This window comes from Argopecten irradians, chromosome 5, assembly GCF_041381155.1.
Source record: "Argopecten irradians isolate NY chromosome 5, Ai_NY, whole genome shotgun sequence".
NCBI lineage: Eukaryota > Metazoa > Mollusca > Bivalvia > Pectinida > Pectinidae > Argopecten > Argopecten irradians.
The window spans coordinates 49,507,233-49,521,937 of record NC_091138.1 but is presented as its reverse complement, the minus strand read 5'-3'; the positions used below and the strand labels follow the sequence as shown (position 1 = coordinate 49,521,937).

Below are 14,705 nucleotides of genomic sequence, written 5' to 3'. Positions count from 1 at the left end.
GTCTCTCATCACTCATATTTTAATCAGATTGCTGACTATTCACTCACTACTGTCTCTCATCACTCATATTTTAATCAGATTGCTGACTTATCACTCATATTTTAATCAGATTGCTGACTAATCACTCACTACTGTCTCTCATCACTCATATTTTAATCAGATTGCTGACTAACCACTCACTACTGTCTCTCATCACTCATATTTTAATCAGATTGCTGACTTATCACTCATATTTTAATCAGATTGCTGACTAATCACTCACTACTGTCTCTCATCACTCATATTTTAATCAGATTGCTGACTAATCACTCACTACTGTCTCTCATCACTCATATTTTAATCAGATTGCTGATTTAATCACTCATATTTTAATCAGATTGCTGACTAAATCACTCACTACTGTCTCTCATCACTCATATTTTAATCAGATTGCTGACTAATCACTCAGTTTTTGCTGATTGACTGACTCACTCATATATTTAATCAGATTGTGACTAAATCACTCATATTTTAATCAGATTGCTGACTAATAACTCACTACTGTCTTCTAATCATCACTCAATTTTTAATCAGATTGCTGACTATTAACTCACTACATGTCTCTCATCACTCATATTTTTCATCAGTTTGTGCATGACTAACCACTCACTACTGTACTCTCTCATCACTCATATTTTAATCAGATTGCTGACTTATCACTCATATTTTAATCAGATTGCTGACTAATCACTCACTATTTGTCTCAGATTCATGACTCATTCACTCATTTTTAATCAGATTGCTGACTATAATCACTCACTACTGTCTCTCATCACTCATATTTTAATCAGATTGGTGCTGACTATATCACTCACTACTGTCTCTCATCACTCATATTTTAAATCCAGATTTGACTAATCACTCACTGGCTGTCTCTTATCACTCATGTATAATCAGATTGTAAATTACGGTCATCATCACATGCATATTTTCAATCAGATTGCTGACTATAATCACTCACTACTGTCTCTCATCACTCATATTTTTAATCAGATTGCTGACTATTCACGACACATGTCTCTCTCTCCACAGATATTATTTACGATCAGATTGCTGTGACTTCATCACTCATATTTTAATCAGATTGCTGACTAACCACTCACTACTGTCTCTCAATCATATAATCAGATTGTGACTATTCACTCACTTTTAATCTGATCTCTCACTATGTCTCTCATCACTCATATTTTAATCAGATTGCTGACTAATCCACTCACTACTGGTCTCTCGCGATCACTCATATTTTAATCAGATTGCTGACTAACTCACTCACTACTGTCTCTCATCACTCATATTTTAATCAGATTGCTGACTATTCACTCACTACTGTCTCTCATCACTCATATTTTAATCAGATTGCTGACTTATCACTCATATTTTAATCAGATTGCTGACATAACCACTCATATTTTTAATCAGATTGCTGACTATTCACTCACTACTGTCTCTCATCACTCATATTTTAATCAGATTGCTGACTCACTACTAACTCATATTTTTACTAAGACTGTCTGGACAATCACTCTGTCTCTCATCACTCCATATTTTCATCAGATTGCTGACTAACCACTCACTACTGTTTCTCATCACTCATATTTTAATCAGATTGCTGACTATATCACTCAACTTACTGACTCTCATCACTCATATTTTAATTCAGATTGCTGACTATCATCACTCACTACTACTTACTGTCTCTCATCACTCATATTTTAATCAGATTGCTGACTTATCACTCATATTTTAATCAATTGCTGACTATTGCCGTACGCAGTCACATACTTTAGACTTCTCATTCAGATTTTTAATCAGATTGCTGAGCACATCAAGTAATCACTCACTACCTGTCTCTCATCACTTACATATTTTAATCAGATTGCTGACTATGATCACTCACTCACTATATGTCTCTCATTGTTGACTCACTCATATTTTAATCAGATTGCTGACTCAACATCACTCATATTTTTACAATCAGATTGCGGACTATACGACACTCAGAGTACTGGCCTCTCAGATCATATTTTAATCAGATTGCTGACTTATCACTCATATTTTAATCAGATTGCCCTGACAGTGACTATTCACTCACTACTGTCTCTCATCACGTCATATTTTAATCAGATTGCTGACTTATCACTCATAATTTTAATCAGTTTGCTGACGTGACTACACTCATATTTTAATCAGATTGCTCTCATCACTCCATATTTTTAATCAGATTGCTGACTAACACTCACTATACTCTAATCAGATAGTGACTATTTTAATCATGACTACTGTCTCTCATCACTCATCATTTCACACACATTACGTGACTAATAACTCACTACTGTCTCTCATCATCTCATATTTTTAACACCTAAATCAGATTGCTGACTAACAAGTCACTCACTACTGTCTCCTCATCACTCATATTTTTAATCAGATTGCTGACTATACACTCATCGATTTAATCACTCTAACAGAGATACTCTGTCTCTCATCACTCAGTATTTTTAATCAGATTGCTGTACTAATCACTCATCATTTACCATCAGATTGCTGACTATCAGTCACACTCACTATAGTCTCAAATCACAGAAATCACTCATATTTTAAATCACAGATTGCTGACTAATACACCACTCACTACAGTCTCTCATCATCACTCATATTTTCATCCAGATTGCTGGACCTAACACTGAGAGCTACTGTCCTCTCATATCTATACTCATATTTAGTAACCCATACAGATTGACTGACTAATAATCACTCACTGTACTGTCTCTCATCACTCAAACATATTTTTAATCAGATTGCTGTGACTCATTACATCAACACATACTACTGTCTTCATCACACATCATATTTTAAATCAGATTGATACTAACACACTCAATATCACTCATACACTCATTTTTATGACAGATTGACTTGAACCAATACATACAACTCACTATCTAGTCTCTCTGTCACTCATATTTTTTTTATATCAATCAGACTATTGGATCAATACAGATTATAATCACTCACATTTGACATCAGGTCTGATATTCCACTCACATACAAATGTCTAATCTACATCACTCTGACGTATTTTAATCACATTGCTGACTAATACACTCTATACTGTGACTCTCGATCTCACTCATATTTTACAATCAGATTGCTGAACAGTCTTACGTCACTCACCATGTTTTCTAATCCACTCAATTGGTTCATCTTATTCTGCACTAATGATACACTCACGTACTGTCCTCATCATCACATTCATTATTTATAATCAGATTGCTGACTATTCACTCACTTCTGTCTCTCATTCACTTATATTTTTAAATCAGGATTGGCTGAATACTTACAACATTCACTGTGACAGTCAATCATTCCCTGTGACTCAGTCTTTATATCAACACATACAAATGATGAGTCTACTACAATCATGAATCCTGTGACTCAGTCTTTATATCAGGACACATCACACTGTGACAAATGACTTTAATACAAATCATTCCCTGTGACAGTCTTTATTTTTTATATCACACATACAAATCTACTAATATGCAATCATTCCCTGTGACCAGTCTGATAATCAACAGTTTATATCATCAAAATGACAGGTCTTTATACAACACATACAAATCAAATGACTAATCACACATCATTGACTTAGTGACAGTGACAGTCTTTATATCAACAACATACAAATGACTAATACAATGGAAACATTCCCTGTGACAGTCTTTATATCAACACATTACAAATGTACTAATACAATCATTCTGTGACAGTCTTCTATATCTATCTACATACCAAATGACAATACAATCATTCCCTGTGACACATACAAATTCCCATGTGACAGTCTTTATATCACACACATACAAATGACTAATTACAATCATTCCCTGTGACAGTCTTTATATCAACACATACAAATGACAATCATTCCCTGTGACAGTCTTTATATAACAAAAACTACATCATTCCCTGTTATACAAATGACATTCCCTGTGTGACAGTCCTTTATATCAACACATGTGACAGTCTTTATATCAACACATACAAATGACTAATACAATCATTCCCTGTGACAGTCTTTATATCAACACATACAAATGACTAATACAATCATTCCCTGTGACAGTCTTTATATCAACACATACAAATGACTAATACAATCATTCCCTGTGACAGTCTTTATATCAACACATACAAATGACTAATACAATCATTCCCTGTGACAGTCTTTATATCAACACATACAAATGACTAATACAATCATTCCCTGTGACAGTCTTTATATCAACACATACAAATGACTAATACAATCATTCCCTGTGACAGTCTTTATATCAACACATACAAATGACTAATACAATCATTCCTGTGACAGTCTTTATATCAACACATACAAATGACTAATACAATCATTCCCTGTGACAGTCTTTATATCAACACATACAAATGACTAATACAATCATTCCCTGTGACAGTCTTTATATCAACACATACAAATGACTAATACAATCATTCCCTGTGACAGTCTTTATATCAACACATACAAATGACTAATACAATCATTCCCTGTGACAGTCTTTATATCAACACATACAAATGACTAATACAATCATTCCCTGTGACAGTCTTTATATCAACACATACAAATGACTAATACAATCATTCCCTGTGACAGTCTTTATATCAACACATACAAATGACTAATACAATCATTCCCTGTGACAGTCTTTATATCAACACATACAAATGACTAATACAATCATTCCCTGTGACAGTCTTTATATCAACACATACAAATGACTAATACAATCATTCCCTGTGACAGTCTTTATATCAACACATACAAATGACTAATACAATCATTCCCTGTGACAGTCTTTATATCAACACATACAAATGACTAATACAATCATTCCCTGTGACAGTCTTTATATCAACACATACAAATGACTAATACAATCATTCCCTGTGACAGTCTTTATATCAACACATACAAATGACTAATACAATCATTCCCTGTGACAGTCTTTATATCAACACATACAAATGACTAATACAATCATTCCCTGTGACAGTCTTTATATCAACACATACAAATGACTAATACAATCATTCCCTGTGACAGTCTTTATATCAACACATACAAATGACTAATACAATCATTCCCTGTGACAGTCTTTATATCAACACATACAAATGACTAATACAATCATTCCCTGTGACAGTCTTTATATCAACACATACAAATGACTAATACAATCATTCCCTGTGACAGTCTTTATATCAACACATACAAATGACTAATACAATCATTCCCTGTGACAGTCTTTATATCAACACATACAAATGACTAATACAATCATTCCCTGTGACAGTCTTTATATCAACACATACAAATGACTAATACAATCATTCCCTGTGACAGTCTTTATATCAACACATACAAATGACTAATACAATCATTCCCTGTGACAGTCTTTATATCAACACATACAAATGACTAATACAATCATTCCCTGTGACAGTCTTTATATCAACACATACAAATGACTAATACAATCATTCCCTGTGACAGTCTTTATATCAACACATACAAATGACTAATACAATCATTCCCTGTGACAGTCTTTATATCAACACATACAAATGACTAATACAATCATTCCCTGTGACAGTCTTTATATCAACACATACAAATGACTAATACAATCATTCCCTGTGACAGTCTTTATATCAACACATACAAATGACTAATACAATCATTCCCTGTGACAGTCTTTATATCAACACATACAAATGCTATACAATCATTCCCTGTGACAGTCTTTATATCAACACATACAAATGACTAATACAATCATTCCCTGTGACAGTCTTTATATCAACACATACAAATGACTAATACAATCATTCCCTGTGACAGTCTTTATATCAACACATACAAATGACTAATACAATCATTCCCTGTGACAGTCTTTATATCAACACATACAAATGACTAATACAATCATTCCCTGTGACAGTCTTTATATCAACACATACAAATGACTAATACAATCATTCCCTGTGACAGTCTTTATATCAACACATACAAATGACTAATACAATCATTCCCTGTGACAGTCTTTATATCAACACATACAAATGACTAATACAATCATTCCCTGTGACAGTCTTTATATCAACACATACAAATGACTAATACAATCATTCCCTGTGACAGTCTTTATATCAACACATACAAATGACTAATACAATCATTCCCTGTGACAGTCTTTATATCAACACATACAAATGACTAATACAATCATTCCCTGTGACAGTCTTTATATCAACACATACAAATGACTAATACAATCATTCCCTGTGACAGTCTTTATATCAACACATACAAATGACTAATACAATCATTCCCTGTGACAGTCTTTATATCAACACATACAAATGACTAATACAATCATTCCCTGTGACAGTCTTTATATCAACACATACAAATGACTAATACAATCATTCCCTGTGACAGTCTTTTATATACATCAACACATACAAATGACTAATACAATCATTCCCTGTGACAGTCTTTATATCAACACATACAAATGACTAATACAATCATTCCCTGTGACAGTCTTTATATCAACACATACAAATGACTAATACAATCATTCCCTGTGACAGTCTTTATATCAACACATACAAATGACTAATACAATCATTCCCTGTGACAGTCTTTATATCAACACATACAAATGACTAATACAATCATTCCCTGTGACAGTCTTTATATCAACACATACAAATGACTAATACAATCATTCCCTGTGACAGTCTTTATATCAACACATACAAATGACTAATACAATCATTCCCTGTGACAGTCTTTATATCAACACATACAAATGACTAATACAATCATTCCCTGTGACAGTCTTTATATCAACACATACAAATGACTAATACAATCATTCCCTGTGACAGTCTTTATATCAACACATACAAATGACTAATACAATCATTCCCTGTGACAGTCTTTATATCAACACATACAAATGATATACAAATCCTGTGACTAATACACAACAAATATTCCCTGTGACAGTCTTTATATCAACACATACAAATGACTAATACAATCATTCCCTGTGACAGTCTTTATATCAACACATACAAATGACTAATACAATCATTCCCCCTGTGACAGTCTTTATATCAACACATACAAATGACTAATACAATCATTCCCTGTGACAGTCTTTATATCAACACATACAAATGACTAATACAATCATTCCCTGTGACAGTCTTTATATCAACACATACAAATGACTAATACAATCATTCCCTGTGACAGTCTTTATATCAACACATACAAATGACTAATACAATCATTCCCTGTGACAGTCTTTATATCAACACATACAAATGACTAATACAATCATTCCCTGTGACAGTCTTTATATCAACACATACAAATGACTAATACAATCATTCCCTGTGACAGTCTTTATATCAACACATACAAATGACTAATACAATCATTCCCTGTGACAGTCTTTATATCAACACATACAAATGACTAATACAATCATTCCCTGTGACAGTCTTTATATCAACACATACAAATGACTAATACAATCATTCCCTGTGACAGTCTTTATATCAACACATACAAATGACTAATACAATCATTCCCTGTGACAGTCTTTATATCAACACATACAAATGACTAATACAATCATTCCCTGTGACAGTCTTTATATCAACACATACAAATGACTAATACAATCATTCCCTGTGACAGTCTTTATATCAACACATACAAATGACTAATACAATCATTCCCTGTGACAGTCAGTCTTTATATCAACACATACAAATGACTAATACAATCATTCCCTGTGACAGTCTTTATATCAACACATACAAATGACTAATACAATCATTCCCTGTGACAGTCTTTATATCAACACATACAAATGACTAATACAATCATTCCCTGTGACAGTCTTTATATCAACACATACAAATGACTAATACAATCATTCCCTGTGACAGTCTTTATATCAACACATACAAATGACTAATACAATCATTCCCTGTGACAGTCTTTATATCAACACATACAAATGACTAATACAATCATTCCCTGTGACAGTCTTTATATCAACACATACAAATGACTAATACAATCATTCCCTGTGACAGTCTTTATATCATCAACACATACAAATGACTAATACAATCATTCCCTGTGACAGTCTTTATATCAACACATACAAATGACTAATACAATCATTCCCTGTGACAGTCTTTATATCAACACATACAAATGACTAATACAATCATTCCCTGTGACAGTCTTTATATCAACACATACAAATGACTAATACAATCATTCCCTGTGACAGTCTTTATATCAACACATACAAATGACTAATACAATCATTCCCTGTGACAGTCTTTATATCAACACATACAAATGACTAATACAATCATTCCCTGTGACAGTCTTTATATCAACACATACAAATGACTAATACAATCATTCCCTGTGACAGTCTTTATATCAACACATACAAATGACTAATACAATCATTCCCTGTGACAGTCTTTATATCAACACATACAAATGACTAATACAATCATTCCCTGTGACAGTCTTTATATCAACACATACAAATGACTAATACAATCATTCCCTGTGACAGTCTTTATATCAACACATACAAATGACTAATACAATCATTCCCTGTGACAGTCTTTATATCAACACATACAAATGACTAATACAATCATTCCCTGTGACAGTCTTTATATCAACACATACAAATGACTAATACAATCATTCCCTGTGACAGTCTTTATATCAACACATACAAATGACTAATACAATCATTCCCTGTGACAATACAAATCTAATACATCATTCCCTGTGACAGTCTTTATATCAACACATACAAATGACTAATACAATCATTCCCTGTGACAGTCTTTATATCAACACATACAAATGACTAATACAATCATTCCCTGTGACAGTCTTTATATCAACACATACAAATGACTAATACAATCATTCCCTGTGACAGTCTTTATATCAACATACAAATGACTAATACAATCATTCCCTGTGACAGTCTTTATATCAACACATACAAATGACTAATACAATCATTCCCTGTGACAGTCTTTATATCAACACATACACAAATGACTAATACAATCATTCCCTGTGACAGTCTTTATATCAACACATACAAATGACTAATACAATCATTCCCTGTGACAGTCTTTATATCAACACATACAAATGACTAATACAATCATCCGTGACAGTCTTTAATCACAATACAAATGACTATACAATCATTCCCTGTGACAGTCTTTATATCAACACATACAAATGACTAATACAATCATTCCCTGTGACAGTCTTTATATCAACACATACAAATGACTAATACAATCATTCCCTGTGACAGTCTTTATATCAACACATACAAATGACTAATACAATCATTCCCTGTGACAGTCTTTATATCAACACATACAAATGACTAATACAATCATTCCCTGTGACAGTCTTTATATCAACACATACAAATGACTAATACAATCATTCCCTGTGACAGTCTTTATATCAACACATACAAATGACTAATACAATCATTCCCTGTGACAGTCTTTATATCAACACATACAAATGACTAATACAATCATTCCCTGTGACAGTCTTTATATCAAACAATACAAATGACTAATAATCATTCCCTGTGACAGTCTTTATATCAACACATACAAATGACTAATACAATCATTCCCTGTGACAGTCTTTATATCAACACATACAAATGACTAATACAATCATTCCCTGTGACAGTCTTTATATCAACACATACAAATGACTAATACAATCATTCCCTGTGACAGTCTTTATATCAACACATACAAATGACTAATACAATCATTCCCTGTGACAGTCTTTATATCAACACATACAAATGACTAATACAATCATTCCCTGTGACAGTCTTTATATCAACACATACAAATGACTAATACAATCATTCCCTGTGACAGTCTTTATATCAACACATACAAATGACTAATACAATCATTCCCTGTGACAGTCTTTATATCAACACATACAAATGACTAATACAATCATTCCCTGTGACAGTCTTTATATCAACACATACAAATGACTAATACAATCATTCCCTGTGACAGTCTTTATATCAACACATACAAATGACTAATACAATCATTCCCTGTGACAGTCTTTATATCAACACATACAAATGACTAATACAATCATTCCCTGTGACAGTCTTTATATCAACACATACAAATGACTAATACAATCATTCCCTGTGACAGTCTTTATATCAACACATACAAATGACTAATACAATCATTCCCTGTGACAGTCTTTATATCAACACATACAAATGACTAATACAATCATTCCCTGTGACAGTCTTTATATCAACACATACAAATGACTAATACAATCATTCCCTGTGACAGTCTTTATATCAACACATACAAATGACTAATACAATCATTCCCTGTGACAGTCTTTATATCAACACATACAAATGACTAATACAATCATTCCCTGTGACAGTCTTTATATCAACACATACAAATGACTAATACAATCATTCCCTGTGACAGTCTTTATATCAACACATACAAATGACTAATACAATCATTCCCTGTGACAGTCTTTATATCAACACATACAAACAATGACTAATACAATCATTCCCTGTGACAGTCTTTATATCAACACATACAAATGACAAACAATGTGACAGTCTTTATATACACATCATTCCCTGTGACAGTCTTTATATCAACACATACAAATGACTAATACAATCATTCCCTGTGACAGTCTTTATATCAACACATACAAATGACTAATACAATCATTCCCTGTGACAGTCTTTATATCAACACATACAAATGACTAATACAATCATTCCTGTGACAGTCTTTATATCAACACATACAAATGACTAATACAATCATTCCCTGTGACAGTCTTTATATCAACACATACAAATGACTAATACAATCATTCCCTGTGACAGTCTTTTTATATCAACACATACAAATGACTAATACAATCATTCCCTGTGACAGTCTTTATATCAACACATACAAATGACTAATACAATCATTCCCTGTGACAGTCTTTATATCAACACATACAAATGACTAATACAATCATTCCCTGTGACAGTCTTTATATCAACACATACAAATGACTAATACAATCATTCCCTGTGACAGTCTTATATCAACACATACAAATGACTAATACAATCATTCCCTGTGACAGTCTTTATATCAACACATACAAATGACTAATACAATCATTCCCTGTGACAGTCTTTATATCAACACATACAAATGACTAATACAATCATTCCCTGTGACAGTCTTTATATCAACACATACAAATGACTAATACAATCATTCCCTGTGACAGTCTTTATATCAACACATACAAATGACTAATACAATCATTCCCTGTGACAGTCTTTATATCAACACATACAAATGACTAATACAATCATTCCCTGTGACAGTCTTTATATCAACACATACAAATGACTAATACAATCATTCCCTGTGACAGTCTTTATATCAACACATACAAATGACTAATACAATCATTCCCTGTGACAGTCTTTATATCAACACATACAAATGACTAATACAATCATTCCCTGTGACAGTCTTTATATCAACACATACAAATGACTAATACAATCATTCCCTGTGACAGTCTTTATATCAACACATACAAATGACTAATACAATCATTCCCTGTGACAGTCTTTATATCAACACATACAAATGACTAATACAATCATTCCCTGTGACAGTCTTTATATCAACACATACAAATGACTAATACAATCATTCCCTGTGACAGTCTTTATATCAACACATACAAATGACTAATACAATCATTCCCTGTGACAGTCTTTATATCAACACATACAAATGACTAATACAATCATTCCCTGTGACAGTCTTTATATCAACACATACAAATGACTAATACAATCATTCCCTGTGACAGTCTTTATATCAACACATACAAATGACTAATACAATCATTCCCTGTGACAGTCTTTATATCAACACATACAAATGACTAATACAATCATTCCCTGTGACAGTCTTTATATCAACACATACAAATGACTAATACAATCATTCCCTGTGACAGTCTTTATATCAACACATACAAATGACTAATACAATCATTCCCTGTGACAGTCTTTATATCAACACATACAAATGACTAATACAATCATTCCCTGTGACAGTCTTTATATCAACACATACAAATGACTAATACAATCATTCCCTGTGACAGTCTTTATATCAACACATACAAATGACTAATACAATCATTCCCTGTGACAGTCTTTATATCAACACATACAAATGACTAATACAATCATTCCCTGTGACAGTCTTTATATCAACACATACAAATGACTAATACAATCATTCCCTGTGACAGTCTTTATATCAACACATACAAATGACTAATACAATCATTCCCTGTGACAGTCTTTATATCAACACATACAAATGACTAATACAATCATTCCCTGTGACAGTCTTTATATCAACACATACAAATGACTAATACAATCATTCCCTGTGACAGTCTTTATATCAACACATACAAATGACTAATACAATCATTCCCTGTGACAGTCTTTATATCAACACATACAAATGACTAATACAATCATTCCCTGTGACAGTCTTTATATCAACACATACAAATGACTAATACAATCATTCCCTGTGACAGTCTTTATATCAACACATACAAATGACTAATACAATCATTCCCTGTGACAGTCTTTATATCAACACATACAAATGACTAATACAATCATTCCCTGTGACAGTCTTTATATCAACACATACAAATGACTAATACAATCATTCCCTGTGACAGTCTTTATATCAACACATACAAATGACTAATACAATCATTCCCTGTGACAGTCTTTATATCAACACATACAAATGACTAATACAATCATTCCCTGTGACAGTCTTTATATCAACACATACAAATGACTAATACAATCATTCCCTGTGACAGTCTTTATATCAACACATACAAATGACTAATACAATCATTCCCTGTGACAGTCTTTATATCAACACATACAAATGACTAATACAATCATTCCCTGTGACAGTCTTTATATCAACACAAATACAATACAATGGACAGTATATACAATCATTCCCTGTGACAGTCTTTATATCAACACATACAAATGACTAATACAATCATTCCCTGTGACAGTCTTTATATCAACACATACAAATGACTAATACAATCATTCCCTGTGACAGTCTTTATATCAACACATACAAATGACTAATACAATCATTCCCTGTGACAGTCTTTATATCAACACATACAAATGACTAATACAATCATTCCCTGTGACAGTCTTTATATCAACACATACAAATGACTAATACAATCATTCCCTGTGACAGTCTTTATATCAACACATACAAATGACTAATACAATCATTCCCTGTGACAGTCTTTATATCATCAACACATACAAAATGACTAATACAATCATTCCCTGTGACAGTCTTTATATCAACACATACAAATGACTAATACAATCATTCCCTGTGACAGTCTTTATATCAACACATACAAATGACTAATACAATCATTCCCTGTGACAGTCTTTATATCAACACATACAAATGACTAATACAATCATTCCCTGTGACAGTCTTTATATCAACACATACAAATGACTAATACAATCATTCCCTGTGACAGTCTTTATATCAACACATACAAATGACTAATACAATCATTCCCTGTGACAGTCTTTATATCAACACATACAAATGACTAATACAATCATTCCCTGTGACAGTCTTTATATCAACACATACAAATGACTAATACAATCATTCCCTGTGACAGTCTTTATATCAACACATACAAATGACTAATACAATCATTCCCTGTGACAGTCTTTATATCAACACATACAAATGACTAATACAATCATTCCCTGTGACAGTCTTTATATCAACACATACAAATGACTAATACAATCATTCCCTGTGACAGTCTTTATATCAACACATACAAATGACTAATACAATCATTCCCTGTGACAGTCTTTATATCAACACATACAAATGACTAATACAATCATTCCCTGTGACAGTCTTTATATCAACACATACAAATGACTAATACAATCATTCCCTGTGACAGTCTTTATATCAACACATACAAATGACTAATACAATCATTCCCTGTGACAGTCTTTATATCAACACATACAAATGACTAATACAATCATTCCCTGTGACAGTCTTTATATCAACACATACAAATGACTAATACAATCATTCCCTGTGACAGTCTTTATATCAACACATACAAATGACTAATACAATCATTCCCTGTGACAGTCTTTATATCAACACATACAAATGACTAATACAATCATTCCCTGTGACAGTCTTTATATCAACACATACAAATGACTAATACAATCATTCCCTGTGACAGTCTTTATATCAACACATACAAATGACTAATACAATCATTCCCTGTGACA

At 32.6% G+C, this 14,705-nt stretch overlaps 1 protein-coding gene across 1 annotated transcript in view; it reads right to left on the bottom strand.

Moving 5' to 3' along the window:
• The window catches only part of LOC138324132 (uncharacterized), a 64,677-nt gene that overhangs the window by 19,333 nt on the left and 30,639 nt on the right, over positions 1-14,705 (bottom strand). The gene's annotated exons all lie outside the window — the stretch shown is intronic.